This window comes from Alosa alosa, chromosome 13 (assembly GCF_017589495.1).
Source record: "Alosa alosa isolate M-15738 ecotype Scorff River chromosome 13, AALO_Geno_1.1, whole genome shotgun sequence".
Lineage (NCBI taxonomy): Eukaryota > Metazoa > Chordata > Actinopteri > Clupeiformes > Clupeidae > Alosa > Alosa alosa.
The window spans coordinates 10,484,482-10,505,032 of NC_063201.1; positions in this window are offsets into that span (position 1 = coordinate 10,484,482).

Genomic DNA, 20,551 nt, shown 5'->3' on the forward strand with positions numbered 1-20,551 from the left:
TTTTCCCTTATATTTGGTTCATCCTCTCGAGAATGTGTAGTATGTGTTTGAGAACACACACACACAGACACACACAAATAAGCACACACATGGCACACACACACACAAACCATATTATGGGCTACATCTAGTTGTCCATCAACATGTTTTTACAGTTTTTCAAACAATATTCATGAAATGGAAAATATATTGTAATATTGTGTAAATAAAAACAGCAAGCAATGGTGACACTGATGCACCTTTCCCATTCACCAGTTAAAGTGTACGAATGCATGCATGAATGACTACTCACATCAGAAGTATGTACTGTATGCATGCATGTAAAAGACATGACTTACAAGAAATCCTAAAAGACTTACATTTGGCTTAAACCAATCAACCCCACTACCTCATGCATCACTACAGGCAGCTCACATTTCCAATTTCTCCATCAACGCAGGTGCCTGTCACTGTATACCGACACACACATACACATAACACAGCAGTTCAATCACTGGCCTAAATGCACAACGCACATTTGATCAAGATCATGGAGCTGAATTCATGCTCTGAGCACACTACCGACAGATGTAGGCAAAATGTCTGAATGCTAAATTGAATCTGTCCTGCTGTCAGAGCATGCCTGGCTGATGCGCACGGTTTCATTTGCATGCACAACCATCAGGTAACCCCTCCATTTATCATAGCCTAAAACAATAAAGTCTGCCAAAGCCAACTCTGCTTCTCATGCATCAAGCCTAACACTCCCCAAGCTGCGGTGTGCTGCTAACCTGTTTGTGTAATATTTTTATTCATGATGAGCGATTGGTATTCAGATATGTTCCTCTTAGGATAATCCTACCTGAGGCTCTCAGCACATCTGAATTGCTTAAGGTTATTGATGAGAGGGCAAACAGAGCCAGTATTAGAGGTTTCTCTTTGGCTCCGCTAGGCAGATTGCTCCTGCTGTTTTTTCTTTTTTTTTACTACTTATCAAATGGGTTCAGTGTCAGCTGGAACCCTCTAAAGGTCATTGCAACACAATGAAATTTAATGGTTAAATGCTGTACAACATAATCAAATTTAATCGCTAAATGCGTCTTTTTATTTGCCCCAGGATTACCACATAGTGGAGACATTTTAGCATCTGGAGGCACTGGTGTCTGTCATCTCACACTAGAGTACTTGCAAACCAGCATGTTAAACATTAAAACTTGCTGGGTGGAATTCATTTGACGTCTTAGTTCACCGTTGCTATAATCTAATTACAGTACACCATTCACAGTTTTTTGGCATTTCTCGAATCATCATTAACATTTGCACAACAGTAAGTGCATTTCTCAAAACTAATTAATTGCCATACTGGCATGCAGGGGAAAAAAAGGCCAGACTGCAAAATTATATGGGTTACAACTGATAACAACAGTCAATTTTGCACAAGCAATTGTTTGGATTGGTGAAAGCATTTGCTGTTTGTTTGAAGTAGTGACACATTGCATCTATAATGTGCACAAGTGACTAGTTGATGTGAAGGTTGAACTAGTAGTTTTGAGAATTTGAATTCTGATCTGAGAAATGCACCAAAATGACTGAGAATCTTCATCAGCTGTTCTGCCTTTACCTGTATACTGGTTGTCTGGTCTTACGCTATACTTAATTGCGTATCATCATCATTATAATCATTATTTCCAAGGGCCAGACAGACAGAAACACAGACAGACACACAGACACACAGACACACACACACACACACACACAGAGTCACACACACACACAGGTTGACCCATTAGTCAGTGTTTTAAGTTCACCTGTGTACCAGTGAGGGTTTCAGGGCATGTGGGTCAGCAGCACTCTTCTCTCACACACACACACACACACACACACACACACACACACACACACACACACACACACACACACACACACACACACAGCTCAGCAGTCTGCCCTGAGGCCTGGATGGCATGGCCTGGCGGGCAGATGCCAGTTCCCCGCTCCCTGACACCGCCTAGGGTCTGTGGGCCCCTAATAGGCCCCTGTGCTGCGTGACCTTCAGCTCTGCCCTGCCGCCGCCAAACAAGTGGGTTTCTCTGAGACGTCAGTCATATTTGGGGCGCCTTTGGCTGCTGGTGTGCTCACCCCGACAGATTTCTCTCAGGCCACGGGTAATACTCCCATGGGCAGTACTTATGCCATATTTGGATCATCCCAGCTAAACTCCAAGGGCACATGAGGGCCACTGAATATGCTGATGTTTGCACTTCGTACATGCAACTACCTCCTCTCTCTACCGCCATACCACACAGTTTTGGAAGGTGGACATGAATAGTTAGTGGAACAGAATACAACAAATATGAACATAAACACATTTGTGCTTGCTTTTGCTTGAACATCCCCTTTGTAAATGTGAGAGGACACATGTTTTGAATTCATTGTAGTGATTTTCCTCTGACTGAGGCCTTGGCCTCTTGGTGTGTGTGTCTTTGTGTGTTTGTACGCACATGGTGGTGGTGTGTGTGTGTGTGTGTGTGCGTGTTGCTTCAGACCCTAAAGGCAATGTCGGCTCTGCGGCGCCTGTGTTTTTGCCATCAGCAGCTTTGAGGATGCTCTGGGAGCCACAGGGGGACTCTTGCAGGTTAATGTTCATACACAGGCCTGTGAGTGCACTGTACACACACTCATGCGCTCCCAAACATACACCCATGCTATGTGCACATACCCACGCAGGCACACGTGTGCAAGCACACACACACACATACACACACACACACACACACACACACACACACACACACTTGCTGCAGAAAGTACTGGATTTCATGATTAGAATCAAATGGGAAATGGAAAGAATTGTTCTGTACTCATTTATCTCTTAACCCCTCTGATTCCATTACACTCACACACACACACACACACACACACACACACACACACACACACACACACACACTCAAATACACGTTATGTCTCTCTTTCTCACATCCCATGTTAATCACCTCCAGCTTCAGCTTCAGCTGATATTGTAAGTCCTGTCCAGTCATGTCCGTGTGCTGCTAACAGTGCTGACTGACTGCCCACCAGGGCCCACTGGACAGGCCCCCTCCTTTGATTTATCACTGGTGACTATTCTACTGTCCACTGGCTCATGGAAAACATCAGACTCGGGGAGGACTTTGGGACCTGATCAAAAGCTGGGTCATTTGGGTTGGATCTGGTTTTGCATTCTGAGCTTCAGTCTATGGAGATTTGCTGAGCCCAGAATCAAGAGAACACATATGGTTAATTAGTTACATAGATAGATAGATAGATAGATAGAAAGATAGATAGACAGACAGACAGGCAGATATATACTGTATATATAGATAGATAGATAGATTATAGATACATAAATATATAGACTATCTAGATAGATAGATAGATAGATTGAAACTGAATAAACAAAGAACAGAACAAATAGGCTTTCTTATGGAGTGTAGGCTGCAGCACTCCTTGGTGTGTAGGTGAGAAGCTGAACCAAGGGTAAGTGAATTCTCAGTTATTCACCCCCCCCCCCCAGCGTGAGGTTGCACACCGTTGCCATGCTAACGTATGTTGGATTTAAGCCGGCAGGAACACTAAAGCACTTCAGTGTGGTTGTAGTAGAGTAGAGTGTGTTTGTAGATGTCTTTGTGTTTATGTGTGTGCGTGTGGTGTGTGCATGTTCATGTGTGTATGCATCTGTGGTAACTTGATGCATATCTGTAGACAGTTTGATTTATTGTCCACTGGGGATGTGCATGTCTTTGTATGAAGCTGCCATAGTGAGGGATTGGGCCGCCTGGCATAACTTCTCATGGGAGACAAGAGTTTGATGTTCCTCCTCCTACACAGACAGACACACACACACACACACACAACACACACCAGAGTTTACTCCTCATGCATACAGGAGCCACACACACACAGACACACACATGTGGATACAGATGCACAGAAACCCATCTCACAGGAGGCTCCACACCTCTTTGTGAAGGAGAGCGCTAAGTCTCTTGTAAACATTAGTCAGTCTGATAGAGTGTTGGCAGAGTTTCTCACCAGGCTCCTACAGGGGGGCAGCGTCTCTAGAGAGCGAACAGCGGCAGCTTCTCGGGAATACAACATCTCTGACCAAATTCTTGCACAAATCTGCACAAAGAATATTTTCATTTCATTTCATGGACCTTGCCATCATACTTGAAACATCTGGACCACACTGTGTCCTCCCTGAACAAATTGTAATACCTGGCATAATAGAGAAGGCTACTCACTTCAGAAGAGATTCAGTTGTGATGAAGATGCACAGGATCTTTTAAAAAAATTAAATGATGAATTCGAGTCTGGAACTGAAGCATTGTTGTACAACGGCCAGATTTTTCCCTGAATCGTTCAGTTTTTGCAGAAAGCATGAAACTTGGTACAGGTATCGTACTACCCCTAGTGATCAAAAATTGAAATGGACCCCAACACATAGCGCCCCCTAGTGGCCCCTATCTTGACTTCAAATATGGCCACCAAAATATGCCTTTTTTTTCTACATTTATAATGCTATGCTGCTTTTTAACACATAATATGACGTGTCTATAGCCATCTTTCAGCATTATGAAATACATAATGAGACAATCATGCATAATTAAAATGGCAGACATGTTAGATTTTAAGGAAGTAGCCATACATTCAGTCCTTGGGTGTGCTTTGTGGTGGAAACACCAAAAGCTGAAGACAGGTAAAGTTGAGTATCGTCCGCATAGCAGTGATGATCAAATTCATGGGAGCAAATGGTCTCACCCAAGGTAGTGTGTAAATAGAGAAAAGTAGGGGCCCTAAAACTGATCCCTGAGGCACACCTGTGGTGAGGTCATGTGCCCTTTAAGGTAGGATTTAAACCAGTCAAGGGCTTTCCTAGACATCCCAGTTCAGATAGTGTAGAAAGGAGAATGTCATGGTTAACAGTATCGAAGGCTGCAGATAAGTCTAGTAGAATGAATACTAATGACTTAGCAACTTAAATGAAGACTTATCTACTCTCAATGCTTCGGTCACAGACAGAAAAGCAGTTTCAGTAGAATGACTCTTGAGGGTCTAGCAGGTTGTTCTGATATAGTAAGTCCAAGACTTGCTTGAAGACCACTTTCTCCAAAAACTTTGACAAGAAAGGAAGAAGGGAGATAGGTCTGTAGAAACAGGAATGGTTTTAGAGGTGGTGGCAAATGATACGTTTTCCATCTTTATCCTCCTTGACTGATTTTTCTCTAGTTTCACATTTGGCTAGGGTCAGCATAAGCCAGTACTTGGAGCCTAAAAACATTGCACAGGTAGTCCAATTCCAGAATGGCACACCAATATGTTCCATTGCCAGAAGGATTGCTGTGTCTCCCAGTGCAGTCTCAAGAGCATGTAGGAGATTTCAGGAGACAGTTGCTCTAGGAGAGCTGGGCAGGATGGTAGAGGGTCCTTAACCCAGCAGCAGCACCAGTATCTGCTCCTTTGTGCAACAACAAACAGTAGGAGCCCTGCCATAGCCCTACAAAATGACCTCCTCCAGGCCGCTGGTGTGAATGTCTCTGACCACACTGTCAGACTTCATGAAGGTGGCCTGAGGGCCCGATGGCCTCTGGAAGGACCTATGCTCACTGCCCAGCACCGTGCAGCTCAATTGCCAGTTGCCATAGAATACAAAATTGGCAGGTTCACCATTGACGCCCTGTGCTTTTCACAAATGAGACCAGGTTCACCCTGAGCACATGTGACATCTAAAAATGTCTTGGAGAATGTAATGCTGCCTGCAACATCATTCAGCATGACTGGTTTAGTGGTGGGCCAGTGATGGTCTGGGGAGGGATATCCTTGGAAGGACGCACACACCTCTACAGGCAAGAGAACTGCACCCTCACTGCTCTTAGGCATCAGGATGAAAACTTCAGACCCATTGTCTGACCCTGTATTGGTGCAGTGGGCCCTGAGTTCCTCCTGGTGCACAGCAATGGCTGGACACATGTAGTGAGAATGTGCAGGCAGTTCCTGGAGGATAAAGGCATTGATACCATTGACTGTCCCCCCACACTCCCCTGACTTAAATCCGAACACACGCTGGGACATTATATTTTGGCCCATCCAACAGGTTGCACCACCGACTCTCAGGGAGTTCAGTGATGGCCATGTCCACATCTGGGAGCAGATCCCCCAGGACATCATCTGCCGTTTCATTAGGAGCATGCCCCGATGCCATCAAGCATGTCGGGGCCATACGAACTACTGAGTACCATCATGAGTTGCTGCGCCTAAAATTCAAGCAAAAAATGGACTAGCTTGATTGATCATTTTCATTCCCAAATAACTAAGTGGCATCCTTTTGTTCCTAACAATTCTTTCCACTTTCCACCTCACAGGATGCTCGTTTAATGTATCATAGCTTGGACAGCTGTCCAAGACAGATGACACACAGCTTTATCTGTTCTTTCCACCTGATGACCCCTTGGTCTCGGCACGGATCTCGGATTGCCTCTCAGACATATCTGCATGGATGAAGTCACACCACCTCTAGCTAAACCTCTCAAAAACCAAACTGCTGGTCCTCCCAGCTAAACCTACTGCTCCCACCTACTCGAATGCCCTCATACAGGCATATGCTACCCCCCGATCGTTGCGCTCTTCAGACAAACATTGTCTAGCTCTGCCACCGGTACGCTCAGGTCAATCCAAACTTTTTTCATCTGTTGTTCCTCTTTGGTAGAACGCGCTACCAGTTCCTACTAGAGCAGGGACATCCCTCTCCATCTTCAAAAAACTCCTGAAGACCCAACTCTTCAGAGAATATCTCCTCTCATAGCACTACTTATAACTAGCTAATTCTAGCACCTGACTTGACTATATAAAAACAGCACTCACTGATGCACTTTTCCCTATTGTACTCTACCTTTTTGAATCGTTTTAAATTGTTCTAGAATTGTTGATAGAATTGTTTTAAAAGCGTTAAACTGTTTATCAGGGTGTAAGTTGTATTGATGATGTAGGTAGTTACTTCAATTAACCAAAATATAGAATAATTGGCTTATTTTCTTACACATAGTGGCCATATTGGAATCTTAACAGATTATACTTGATGCCTCGTATATTATTAAGGTTGTCATGTGATAAAATCACTGTTCAAACTTTGAAATTGTTTTTGAATTATATTTCTATCATGAATAACAATAGAGATGGACTATATTTTCACATTTGGTATCCGCCATATTGGATTTCAAAATGGCCAACATCAAGTTTGTCTGGAAATCATTTCAATAGCTTCCTTGACCCTAAAAATTGAGGGCCAGATGTGCTAACGCTTTTGCGCCCACTTCAGGCGTATTTGTTTCGCAATGTGCGTGTAAAATCATTGCGAGGTTTGTACAAACAGGCCACAAAGATGTTAAAGCGCAAACTGCCTGTCGCGGGAGCTGAAAAGGGCACATTGTGTTTTTCGTGTCATGCTTATGCATTCATGGGAGGATCAAGAGGAAAGTGGGTGTTTAGCGTAAAGAGATTGGAGGGGAAGCGTAAATAGCGCCTAATTATGTATTCTGCGATGTACAAAGACTGCTGTGAAAGCGCACGTCTATTCTGCACCTAAATACTTCCGCCTTGTAAAAGCAGGCATTAATACAAATTGAAGTTCAATGCTCAATAAGAGAACAGAATCACTATTTAGAACACCAGTTTTTTAAGTAGTACTATCAAAAGCAACTTTCCTTGGCCTTTCGAATGTTTTACTTTCACTTTCACGTCATTCACTTAAACTTTCCTACTTGCTAGATTTGACCAATCTTCCATAGCCTACGTGCACAAGTAGTTTGAGTAGAACTACTGATCTTCATTATCTCTCTGCTTGTTGACATCTTATCATGTATTTCATGATCGCTAAACGTTTGATTCTTTTTAAAGTTGTCATCAGTTAACTTCATTCAACTGCAAGCTCTGCCGTTCAGTTGCGGACGTTCGTAAATTGCGGTAATGGGCGGAGAAAGGCAGAGAAAGGCGCAGTTTACACTTTGGATTGAAAGTTTGATAAATACGACGGAAACTTGGGTCTTATTGCTGCGGCTTGTCCGTGGCGCTGATAACGCTACGTTCGCAAATGTACATACATCTGGCCCTGAGTGTTAGAACTTAAAAGACTTTTTTACCTTGTTTAATTTTAAAGTTGTATCAACAATTCTATTAAGAATGGTAGCCATATTTGAATTCAAGATGGCGGCCACTAGGGGGCACTATGCGTTGGGGTCAATTTTCAGTTTTGGTAGTAGTATAACTGTGCCAAGTTTCATGCTTTCTGCAAAAACTGAACGATTCCGGTGCTTAGCCGCTGTACTATTGGGACATCACATGATTTTGGGGCACATTTCAACTGATATAGGGGGGAAAAGGCCTCTGCACACAATTGGATAGACCTAACCAATCACAGCAATGAAATAGCTTACCGTGAATCCTGCAGAGAACAGTCAGGTGTTCAGGTCACATGAATGAAATAGGCACTGTTGCTCATCAAATTGTATAAAGGCCGCCCCGATGATTCTATTGGTCCGCATAAAGGCTTTATAAAGGCTTGTCAATGGAGCAAGTCCAGACTGAATTTCTGACTTCAAAGTTTGTGGGTGAGGTTACATTTAGCTGGCTTCCTGGCTACCACAACGGAACGGAATGAGATTGTATTGGCATATTAAGTACATTTGGGGTGGATCAAGTGCTGGTGTTTACGCTAGGCATATGCCTGTGTGTGTACACGTCTGTGTGTATTTGTGTGGCTGTATTTGGAGGGGGCAGGGCAGTATTTTTCAAACAGTACCCTTAAGGTCAGTACTGTCAGGGGAACAGGGAGAAGGGTGGTCAGATGGGGCGGGTGTGTGTGTGTGTGTGTGTGTGTGTGTGTGTGTGTGTGTTTGGTGTAGGAGGTTTGCTTCTTGGCTTCTGTGTATGATGAATTCAGGGGGGCATTTGCCCTTCAAGACTCTGCCATTTGCTGGGGGCTTACCTCTGGTTAGCTCTTAATCTAATGCCAGCTGTCGGCGCAGGCAGAAAAAATGAAAATATCGCACATGAAAAACGAGCTCCTCCTCTCCGTAGCGGCGGCAGCCTTTTTATTGGACCTCGGAGAATTCCCTGATTCGACCTCGGAGGGGACAGCAAACATGGGCAATTATGGCTGAGTGATCTGGCACGCCGGCGCACCCCTCGTCCCTAAGCAGCTCATTTGAAACCTCCGATACAGAGCTCCGATGAAGGGACCCATATTAATGTTTGCAGGGGCTTTATTAACAAAACAGTGTGTGTTTGGATGGGGGTGTGTGTGGTTCTGATGGCATGTTAATATCAGGGGCCCGACTAGGAAATTAAGGTGTGGTACATAATTGATATGCTTATTTTAATGCCTGTAGGACGTGTTTTCTGTACAGATGATTGAGGAGGGAAGGGAAGGCTACGTGAGACACTGTCGTTAATTTTTGCTTTTGGTTTGTTCGTTTTTTATCATCAGTGGTGAGGGTGGGGTTGGGGGTTTACCAATATGGATGGGTCCTCTGGGTGCTCCTTCTCACACCTTGCTTCCTCTTCTCGCTTCTCATTTTTAACGAGGATGTCGTTAAACACATGAGTATCTCCAAGTGTGTGTACGTATGTGTGTTTGTGTGTGTGTGTGCTGACGTATGAGAGCAGATGTAAAGTCTGCGGACTCCACCCCGAGGCATCACCTGAAGCTAGGCCATGTGCAAACCAGAATAGGATCCAACCATTTCAACAACAACATCAATAACAATAATAACAATATTATTATTATTATTATTTGCCAGGTTAGGTCCAGAGCCATCCTAAATTTGCAATCTGGGTTGGTATTCAGCGAGGATTTCACACACATACATGCACGCACACACACACACAGACACATACTGATGAGGACACACTGTGCTATTCAGTGGTTTCCTGCTGATGGGGCAGTCTCCAAAGGTTATGAAGTGAAACTGCAGGAAATTGGACATGGTTAAATGAATAATAAATGGCCCTTTATTGCCATATGCAGCGTATTAGCACAGAAACAAATTCTTATTAGCTGAGTGGAGTGAAAGGATTGGCATCTTCACATACAGTGCCACTCCAACTCTTCATATCTCCATGCAAGTGTGCATACTGTATGTGCTTCTGACAGGGAGAGGATGTAGAGTTAGAGTATATGTCTGCATTACTTTCCCAGAGAGAGGAGGACGTCTATCATCACCCCTCAATACCTCAAAACCACCAGTCTCAGAGGGCTACCTGGTCTGTAGGGGGATCAATCATACCAAGCGCTTCATGTCAGCAAGATAATGGCTGACTTTTAGAACAATGGTTTGAGTGGGGGATTTAACTGAATTAGGACGAATGCTGTCTCTCCATGTGGAGGGAGGGCAGGGAGGTGGCTGTGTGTGTGTGTGTGTGTGTGTTGCAGACAGACAGTGTGAGACTGCACAGTAGATTCACACACCCAGCTTGCTCCATCATGGTTATGGTTATGATCATATACTGTAGGTCTCACATGTGGGTTTCCTCTCTCTCCATTTACACATCCTTTCTTCTCAGCTCCTCCTGTGTGTTTGCCGGTTTCCATGGAGACCCCTGTCTTTGAGGACACAGGGGGCGGCGCCAGACCTAATTACAGGAGCTATCTGCTGCTGGCCAACCTCAAAGACAGACAGCCTATCTGGTGCTGGCCAATACCAAATACACTGTCTATCTGCAGACCCCATCAAGCTTACAGATTGTCTATCTACTAGTTGTAGGCCCAATGGGCCCAATTGGATACCAGAGGGGAACTTGGCAACTATTTCAACGTAATAAACCCGTTTAGAAATCATTTCGATGGTTAAATGACCTGTTCCGGTGAAAATGATGACTTTTCCCGCTGCCCCTAGCGTCCCCAGGTGGAAAACCAACCTTGCAAAATTGAGACTACCGTCCTGGAAAGAGAAGTGAGAAACAAGAAACTCGTTTTAAATCGTGTTTCTTACCTTGTAACATCCACATTGTCTGCCGAACTTATGCTAACCGTTTTGCTAGCTTGTAAACAAATCCATGTGCTTTATCGTTACCTTTTTCCACAGTTTGAAATAGCATAATGCACAATTTCTCCAGCAGAGGGGGAAATCCTGTCAAGTTTCCCTTTAATAAGCTTAAGATACAAGTGGCATGCTCACACCCTCTAAACACACTGCCTCGGAGCTTTTTGGTGTGTGAACTGCTCGTGTTAAAAGATGGTGTGTGTGTGTGTGTGTCAGGGCCATAATCATAATATACTTTGAGGGCGACATGTCCCGTCCAATATTCAACTATGTTCAAATGCTTTTCAGTTTCCCATCAGTTTTGATTGATTGATTATTTTGTTTTGGAGTTTTTTCTTTTTCTTTCTTTCTCTGAGAAGACCATATCCCCTGTTTGGGAAGGGAAATAAACAGTTTTTGGACATCAGCATCGCCTCGCTGCTCTGCTTTTCTTTTAGCCCGCAACATTTGGTGTCAGAAGTGCTTGGGACGCCTTCAGAGAGAGCAGCTGAGAAGATGCCACCCAAGAGCAAGACCCAACCCCAGCAGAGGGAAGAGAATGAGCAGGTGGACGCCAATTAGTACCAACGGAGCCTAAAGACGCTGGTTTCACCTCCAGCAGAGGGGCAGTGGCAGAGCTATCGAACCTGGTGAAGACCCTGTTACAGGCTCAATCAGACCGTGATGAAAAGTGGGAGAAGGTGGTGCAGTCCCAAGACCAGCGATGGAAGACCTTGACCCACCATTTCCACCTTCTTCAAGGACAGATGGAGGTGTTCCAGGTCCACAACACCTCAGTCTCCATCACTGGGGAGAGACAGCCCCAGGGAACTTCAAGGAGGCTCCATCCACTCACCAAAGATGATGACATAGAGCATTTCCTGGCCACATTTGAGCATGTCGCAAAGACCTGCAGATGGCCAGACTCCACATGGGCCATCAGGCTGGTACCTTTGCTGACCGGGAAGGCACGCTTGTGGCAATGGATCTGCAGGAGACAGAGGACTACGGCAAGGTAAAGGAGGCCATTCTCAAAAAAGTATAACATCAGGGATTAGCTTGCTATCATCATGTCTGGTGAGTCGCCAAAACAACTTTATGTGCGTTTGAGAGAGCTATTCATGAAGTGGGTGAGGCCTGAGGAGCACTCACTGGAAGACATCTGTGAGCTGATAGTGCTGGAGCAGTTCATGGACATGGTGAACCCGGACATGGCCGTCTGGATAAGAGAGCATGGCCCCAAGTCCGCTGAGGAAGCAGCCAGGCTGGCAGAAGTGTTCCAGGCAGCACGACAGGGAACCAGGGGCCCAAGTGCCAACAGATGGACTTCCAGGGGTAAGTCTGATGGGGGTGGTGAGAGCCGTAGTCAGTTCCATCAGGGACCTAGCTTTAACTGCTATCCAGATAGAGACAGACAGGAGGTTAGGTGTACTTATTGTGGAAAATGGGGTCACATTAAACCTAACTGTCAGGCCAGAAACACCCAGAACACCACAATCTGCTACACACCTAGGCCGCACACACCAAACATCCAACACACACCAACAGCTGTTACAGGTACGGGTTAATGGTGAGGCAGCAAATGCACTAGTGGACACAGGGAGTTCACAGACTTTGATTCAGGAGAGCCTGGTACCTGTAGAGGAGAGTAATGGTCAGCCAACAGTGAAAGTGTGTTGCGTGCATGGTGACATTAAGAGCTACCGCACAGCTGAGGTGTTCCTGACTGTTAGTGGCTAAACATTTTTTTATGCCTGTTGCAATAGCCCCTACACTGCCCTATAAAGTAGTTCTGGGTCACTATCTCCCCATTTTATGGGACCTCGTCCCCAAAGTCAAGCACTGCAATGCGGTCACAAGAGCGCAGAGTGCGAAGGAACTGGATGAGTTGCCTTTTGCTGATGCAGATCTGGACATGGTAGACAGTAAGCCTAAGAGAAGGCACTTGACATGACAGCAAAAGCGCAGGCAGAAGGTGGAAAATGTTGTTTAGCAGACAGAGACTGAAGTATGGCCGCAGCCTGAGTTGTCTATTGATATAGATATACCCCGTAATAGATATAACATTGCAGAGCTACAGAGGCAGGATGAAACCCTGAAGCAAGTGTTTAAAAAGGCTGATTGCAGTAATTCAGGTAGCTTGTTGCATGAAGAGCAGTGCATCCTGAAAAATGGGATTTTGTACCAGGTCAAAGGAGAGCAGATGTTGATTGTGCCACAACCATTGAGGCAGAAAGTAATGACCTTAGCACACTCCATCCCATGGTCAGGCCATCTGGGAAAGTACAAGACCCTGGCTAGAGTTGGTAGCCGTTTCAGTTGGCCCAATATGTATACTGACATCAAAGAGTTTGTTTTTGTTCGCACATGCCCAGAGTGTCAGCTCACTTCAGGGAAGGCAGTACCTCGTGCACCACTTCATCCACTCCCAATCATTGACACACCATTCACCCGCATTTGCATGGATATAGTAGGGCCACTAGAGAGAAGTAAGAGGGGTAACCACTATATCCTAGTTATATGTGATTATGCCACCAGGTATCCGGAGGCATTCCCCCTGAAGAACATTAAGGCTAGGCAGGTGGCGAACTGCTTAGTGCAGCTGTTTTCACGGATTGGGGTGCCACGGGAAATAGTCACTGATCAGGGTAGCAACTTCCTGTCAGTATAACTGAAGCAGGTCTATAGTTTGTTAGGGGTTAAAGCGATCAGGACCACGCCATATCACCCCCAGACAGATGGGTTGGTTGAACGCTTCAACCGCACCCTGAAGAACATGCTCCGCCGCTTTGTGTGCCAAACAGGAACTGACTGGGATGAATGGCTGCCGTATCTTCTGTTCGCCTACAGGGAAGTCCCACAAGCCTCCACCGGCTTTTCGCCATTCGAACTCCTGTATGGTCGGCAAGTGCGAGGGCCATTGGACCTGCTGAAGGAGCTGTGGGAGGAGCCGAAAGCTGAGCAGCAGAGTGTGGCCGCATATGTGCTCCAGATGAGGAAGAAGCTGGAGGATATGTCAGAGCTGGCTCATCAAAACATGGAGTTGGCACAAAAGAAGCAGAAAACCTGGTATGACAAGAAGGCCAGGGGTCGGACATTTGAACCAGGTCAGAAAGTGCTGTTACTACTGCCCACTGAGGACAGCAAGCTGCTGGCCAAGTGGCATGGGCCATATGACATCATCAGGAAGGTGGGAGACGTCACGTATGAAGTCTCGATGCCGGAACGTGGCAAGAAGAAACAGACCTTCCATGTGAATCTCTTGAAGGAGTACCACGCCAGAGATCGGGTGGAGATGCAGCTTTTTGTCCGTGCTGTGACTGAAGAGGAGGAACCGGACGAGCAGTTTTTCCCCATTGAGCCCATTACCGGAACCATGGAGCTGTCGCACCTGGAAGACCATCAACAGGACCAGGTGAGGGCGCTGCCGGATCGTGACCTGTTCCAGGAGAGGCCGGGACGTACATCGCTCGTGACCCATGACATCATCTTGGAGCCAGACACATCCCCTCAGAGGAGAAGCTATCGGGTGCCAGAGCGCCTGGTGCCAGGAACTGGATGTGATGCTGTCACTGGGAGTCGTAGAGCCATCGTCCAGTGACTGGTGCAGCCCGGTGGTACTAGTACCAAAGAAGGATGGCAGCGTAAGATTCTGCATAGACTTCCGCCAAGTCAACGCGTTGAGCAAGGTGGACCCCTACCCAATGCCTAGAATCGATGACCTTGTGGAACGCATGGGTAAGGCTAAATGCATATCTACCATCGATCTGTCCAGAGGGTACTGGCAGGTGCCGCTGAGTCCGCGTGCAAAGGAGATAACAGCTTTTCGCACCTATTCGCGACTATACCATATACTATGCCTTTTGGACTGCAGGGGGCGCCAGCCAGTTTCCAAAGGCTGATGGACCGTGTCCTGAGGGGAACCCATCAGTTTGCTGCAGCTTATTTAGATGATGTCTGCATCTGGAGTAACACCTGGCAAGAACATGGCCACCACCTCAGAAAGGTGTTTGACCGCATCTGTGAAGCGGGGCTCACAATCAACCCAAAAAAGTGTGCCTTGGTAAAGCGGGAGGTCCACAACTTGGCTACATCATTGGCGGTGGGGTCATACGCCCACAGGTGGAGAAGGTTGAAGCCATTTGGAGCTGTACGCCGCCAACAACTAAAAAGAAGGTGAGCGCTTTTTTAGGTTTGGTTGGATGGTACAGACGTTTCATTGCTAACTTCTCTCAGCAATCATCTCCCCTTTCTGAGCTCACCAGGGCAGCGGCGCCGAACAGAGTAGTCTGGAATGAGCAATGTGAAGTGGCGTTTCAGGATCTGAAGGGGGCAGTCTGCAGTGACTCTGTTTTGCTGAGCCCAGACTTTGAAAAGCCCTTCATTGTGCAGACGGATGTGTCTGGAGTAGGCCTGGGTGCAGTCTTGCTACAGGAGGAGGATGGACAGCGGAGGCCTGTCGCCTTCATCAGCCGGAAGCTGTTCGACCGGGAGAGGCGATATGCAGCGGTGGAGTTGGAGGCCCTAGCTATCAAGTGGGCCCTTGACTCCCTCCGTTACTACCTCCTGGGCAGACCTTTCAAGCTGGAGACGGACCACAGAGCACTCCAGTGGCTGGGGAAGATGCGGGACACCAACTCCCGGGTCACCAGGTGGTACCTGTCTCTCCAGCCCTACGACTTTTCTGTGGAGTATCGGCCTGGTGCTTCAAACAAGGCTACAAGCTATTGCTACAAACAAACACACCGACACCGTTTCTCACACAGGCCTTTATTTTGTTTGTACCGCACGAACGTGAGCATGCAGCTGGCAGTCACTGAAGCAACAGCATCTGCAACACAAACACAAAACACCTTCGTCAATAAACTACGTTAACTTCAGGACTGGCCAACTGAAGGTTTAGTACTATGGAGAATAAACTTATATAAATAAACTAGCATAAAACAAAGAGCAGGGCTTACCGCTTACGGTGGTCTGTTTACTTCCTGGTTTGCGTTCATCAGAAGACCCGACGGTAGCTCTCAAGAGACAATTATAGTTTGGCGGAGTGAACGTCATAGGCGTAAATGGGGCATTGTTGTGTGGGAAGAGGGGTGTTTGTGTATTTAACAGGGTATGTATGTTTATTGTGTTTGTAAAGGTTGTGGTGTTAATGTCTGGTAACCGGATAATGTATTATATTTCATTAGAGTATTTATATATATTTTTGTATTGGTTCTAGGCTGTTAGACAATGATTGATTTTGGGACAATGATTTGGTTCTGGCCAGGGGCTAGAAGACCTGTGGCAGACCAGACAGCAGGTAGAGTTGGTTAAGGTGAGAAAAGAGAGAGCACCTGTGTATGACCAGAGAAAAGAGTTTCACATTTAGCTATATTTAAAGTGCTATATTATTGAAGTCATTTTGCTTTGAGTTTAGTTAAAAGTATAAATACTTTAGTTTGATTGATTATTTTGTTTTGGAGTTTTTTCTTTTTCTTTTTTTCTCTGAGAAGACCATATCCCCTGTTTGGGAAGGGAAAAAAACAGTTTTTTGGACATCAGCATCGCCTCGCTGCTCTGCTTTTCTAGGCTGTAAGGCTAGCCCGGCAACAGGCAGCATGGGAAAACCCAGGCTAGGCCTGTCAGAGAAAATGGTGGAATGTTGGTGGGTGTGTCTGCCTTCTGGTGGTGTCCTGTTACAACTGCCCTCCCCTGTGCCTAATAGTGCTATATTTTTATACAAACTGTGTCAATAAGTATTGTTATATTATTACTGGCTCTGTGTGTTGTCTGTGTCCCGGGAGGATCTGGTTCCTGTGATAGGGGTAGACTTAGGGGTCTTCTATTTCTTGTTAATACGGGAATAGAGAATGTCATAGGCTTACTGGGTCCCAGCATGTTCTCAAAACTACAGTCAGTACCATTTCTATTGCAGGGACCCTGGGGATAACATGCAAGACAATCATCATATAATTGTCCCCTGCTGCTGGCATCAGTATTTTCCACTGCACATTCCGTGCTATGTGCCGGCTGAGAATATGAACTAAGAGGTTGTTGCTGCTTAAGAGATCCTTCTGAACGGGGAGGGGGAGGGCGTGGAGGTGCTGATATGAAATAGGTCAATTACCCCCAGAGCTGGACAGGTTAGGTGATGAGACTGGCATAGAAGCCACATTCAGGAGCAATGGGACAAAGTGGCACATTATCTGCCGATTAAAGTACAACCAAACAAACCTACAGCGATGGCAGTGGTGTAGTCTACTGTAGTTAGCTGTAGTGGGCATACTGTGATGCAGTCTAGTTAGCTGTAATGGGTATATTGTGATCAACCCCAAATGTTAATTCACTAGTTCGCATTCCGTAATTTGCAAACAGATATAATAGTATAATAGAAAAGCATGTTTGGCAAAGTCTCTGGCCAGGGTCCTGAAGTGATTTACGGGATCGTGCAGCAGTCAACTGCGCAGGCAGGAGTCGTGCAGGATTCCGCCATACACCCCCTTATTCTTGAACTATGGAAGACGGGAGGCGTAAGGGGAGGTGGTGGGTTGCAAGCGGAGTGACGCCGATGCTGCAACTTCGGCAGGTAGAGGCAGACTGCGATTAAATAACCTGTCTGATTGAAGAAGACGTGGCAAATTCAGTCATGCTCCTCCCGAACTTCCGTTTGTAAACGGCATTAAGTATCCTTGCCTATTGTAAGTGGGTATACTGAGATGGTGATGCTTCTTAAAGGGACACCAGGCAAGCCTGATGCTTTTTCTCTACGAAATTCCCCCTAGCGTCTGTACGTGTCGATACGTGTGCAAGCCCTCGCTCGGTCTGAAGCTCTTTTCCTTTTCATTGCATCTTCCGTCAATGGTTTTCACTGCTTCTTCACCGGCTCTGCCATTATACACACGTTTGCAACAATCGCTAGCGTTACGTTAGCCTGCCTCTGTGCTGTGGATGCAGGATGTAAACTGATCCTGCTTCTCGCGATGTCTGAGACTTTGTGAGACTGAAGGTCGGCGTGTACGATACACTGAACTTGCAAGCGGGATATTCTTCCTACAGGCAGTAGGGGCGGGCAAGAGAGTCTTCATTCGCCCTGTAATGAGTCATTTAACCATATACCGACTTATGAAGATGAGTAATTAACACGAAAACGTTGTCTGGTGTCCCTTTAAGTGGGTATACTGCGTAATGAGTGTCACCCACTCCACAGCACTATTGTTAAGCAGAAGAGCCTGATCAGCTGGAGACTTCGCTCACTGCCTTGCACAACTGACAGACTGAGAAAGTAATTTGTCCCCAGGGCCATTGAACTCACTTAAGGGAAGAGGAGAGATAGACTTCTCTGCATAGTCTGTCTGCCTCTTCACCCCCTCCATGTTTGGTACTGTCTGTCCACTAGCCACTTGTACCACTGTCTTTATGCCTCACTGTTTGCGTGCTATATTAGCACATCAGCACATATGCATAACCCCCCCCCCTATATTAGCACATTAGCACATATGCATAATTTCTGCATTGTTGCACTGTTGACTTACTCATTTGCACTATCACCATTGCAGTACCACCATGACACTCATTCACACAGAACACCTTACCTTACCTTACTATGCACAGAGAATCACAGGCTCAGTCCCTGCCTCAGTCATTGCAAGCGCCTCTGATTTATTAATCCCCACTATGTGGATACTGTTTTTAGAATTGATTTAGATTAAGTGTTAGTATAATTTGTATTTTTGTAATTTGTATTTTAGTATATTTAGCATATTCTTTATCTTCTATTGTCCTTACTGCTTAGTTGTGTTTTTATATTATATACTTTAATTACTCTTTCTGCTGTTAAAGAATGTGTTTGTGTTGTATGTATGCTGCTGCTGAGACCTTGAATTTCCCCTGGGGATCAATAAAGTATCTATCTATCTATCTATCTATCTATCTAATCCTGCGTATCACGTAGACTACACCACTGAGCGATGGCACAAGTCATAGAAACGGTGAAGGAAGGCCCATGTGCCAATGGCCCATACACATTCACACAGTTCACACAGAGAATTTTAGTCCAGGCAATCTGTATAAACATTTTACTCAACCCAAAACTAATTGCAACAGAAATAATTTTTGATGCATTTGATTAATACTATCCAACCGATTATGGCTGCCAAACCCTTCTGTAATCGACATGTTAACTTTATTTAACAGCGTGATTGTTGTGAAAAAAGTTATTACAGTGCATGAAAAGGCACTGTTCTGTTATCCGAAGTCCTCTTCTTCTTCTTCTTCTTCTTCTTCTTCTTCTTCTTCTTCTTCTTATTCTTCCCACCAAATTTCTGCGTCTAATTCAGCTTTAACCATTTAACGTAGAAACTTCGTTCAAACTTTGTAACATAGGTCTTGAAAAGGACACGTGGGGAATGTATTTTTCACTTTTGTAAACTTTATACTTTTTGAGATATGAATAAAAAACAAGCTTATTTTCTCCCATAGACTATAAGAATGCTAACATGCTAACCATGTGACTATACAGCCATTTAAACTGTCAGTTGTTATCAACTATGACTCCTGCCAACTGTTTCCAAATAAAAGTTTGTTTGGCATTTTATGTTAATATACAGTATGTTTATATTTTCATACACTGGTAATTTCCTCGAAATTACATTTTCTAGTTATCCTTGCTTGCTAAAGCTACTGTAACTGTGGTTAGCTACTGCTTGCCTTAATTGCGACTCACAGCTAGGAGACAGTGCGACATACAAAATTTCAGTAGTGTCTACCACACTCTATGCATGGCAGTTAATGGAAGTTCTATATTGCACAGTTTAATCAGAATGACTCAATCTGACTGAATCAGAATGAAAATTAGTGAAATTAGTTTTGAGTCTGCCTGGCCCCAGAGGTCAAATCTAAAGTGGCTCCATGTCTGAAAATTAAGTTTACAGTCTCTAAAAACACTGGACAAAATGTCATGCTTTAATCATAAAATGCACAATATCTTTTATATATGAGCATACCTACTCCACTATTATGTTTGGCAGGTTAAACACGTCATGCTGAGCTTGGTGGGGATGGAGGGGAAGAACGAGGGATGAACTAAATGAAAAATGCCATTTCCCTCTCTCAAATTATATAGCATTACAAATATATGCGACATCCTTACATATGACTTTCAATTGAATGTTGTTTCTCATAAATCACTACTTTCATTCCTAACAAGCCTAGGACACATACAACTCAGTGACAGATCGATTATTCCAAGCTTGAGATGTCAAACAGGAGAAGTGTGTGTGTGTGTGTGTGTGTGTGGTGTGGCGTGGCACAGTTGGATGTGTGGATGGATGTGTGTGTGTGAAGAATGCCTTTTATTAGTCCATATCATAAGGCCATATCATGCATCTCCTGTGACACCTTAACTGCAGCAGTTGATATTCACAGCAGAGATGCAGAAGCTCTCTGCTGAATTCAAAACATCTTTGCTACACGTTACCTCCACACGTCTCCCGACTGCCAATGACTTTTTAATTTTCCCACACAGAGCCTTGGAG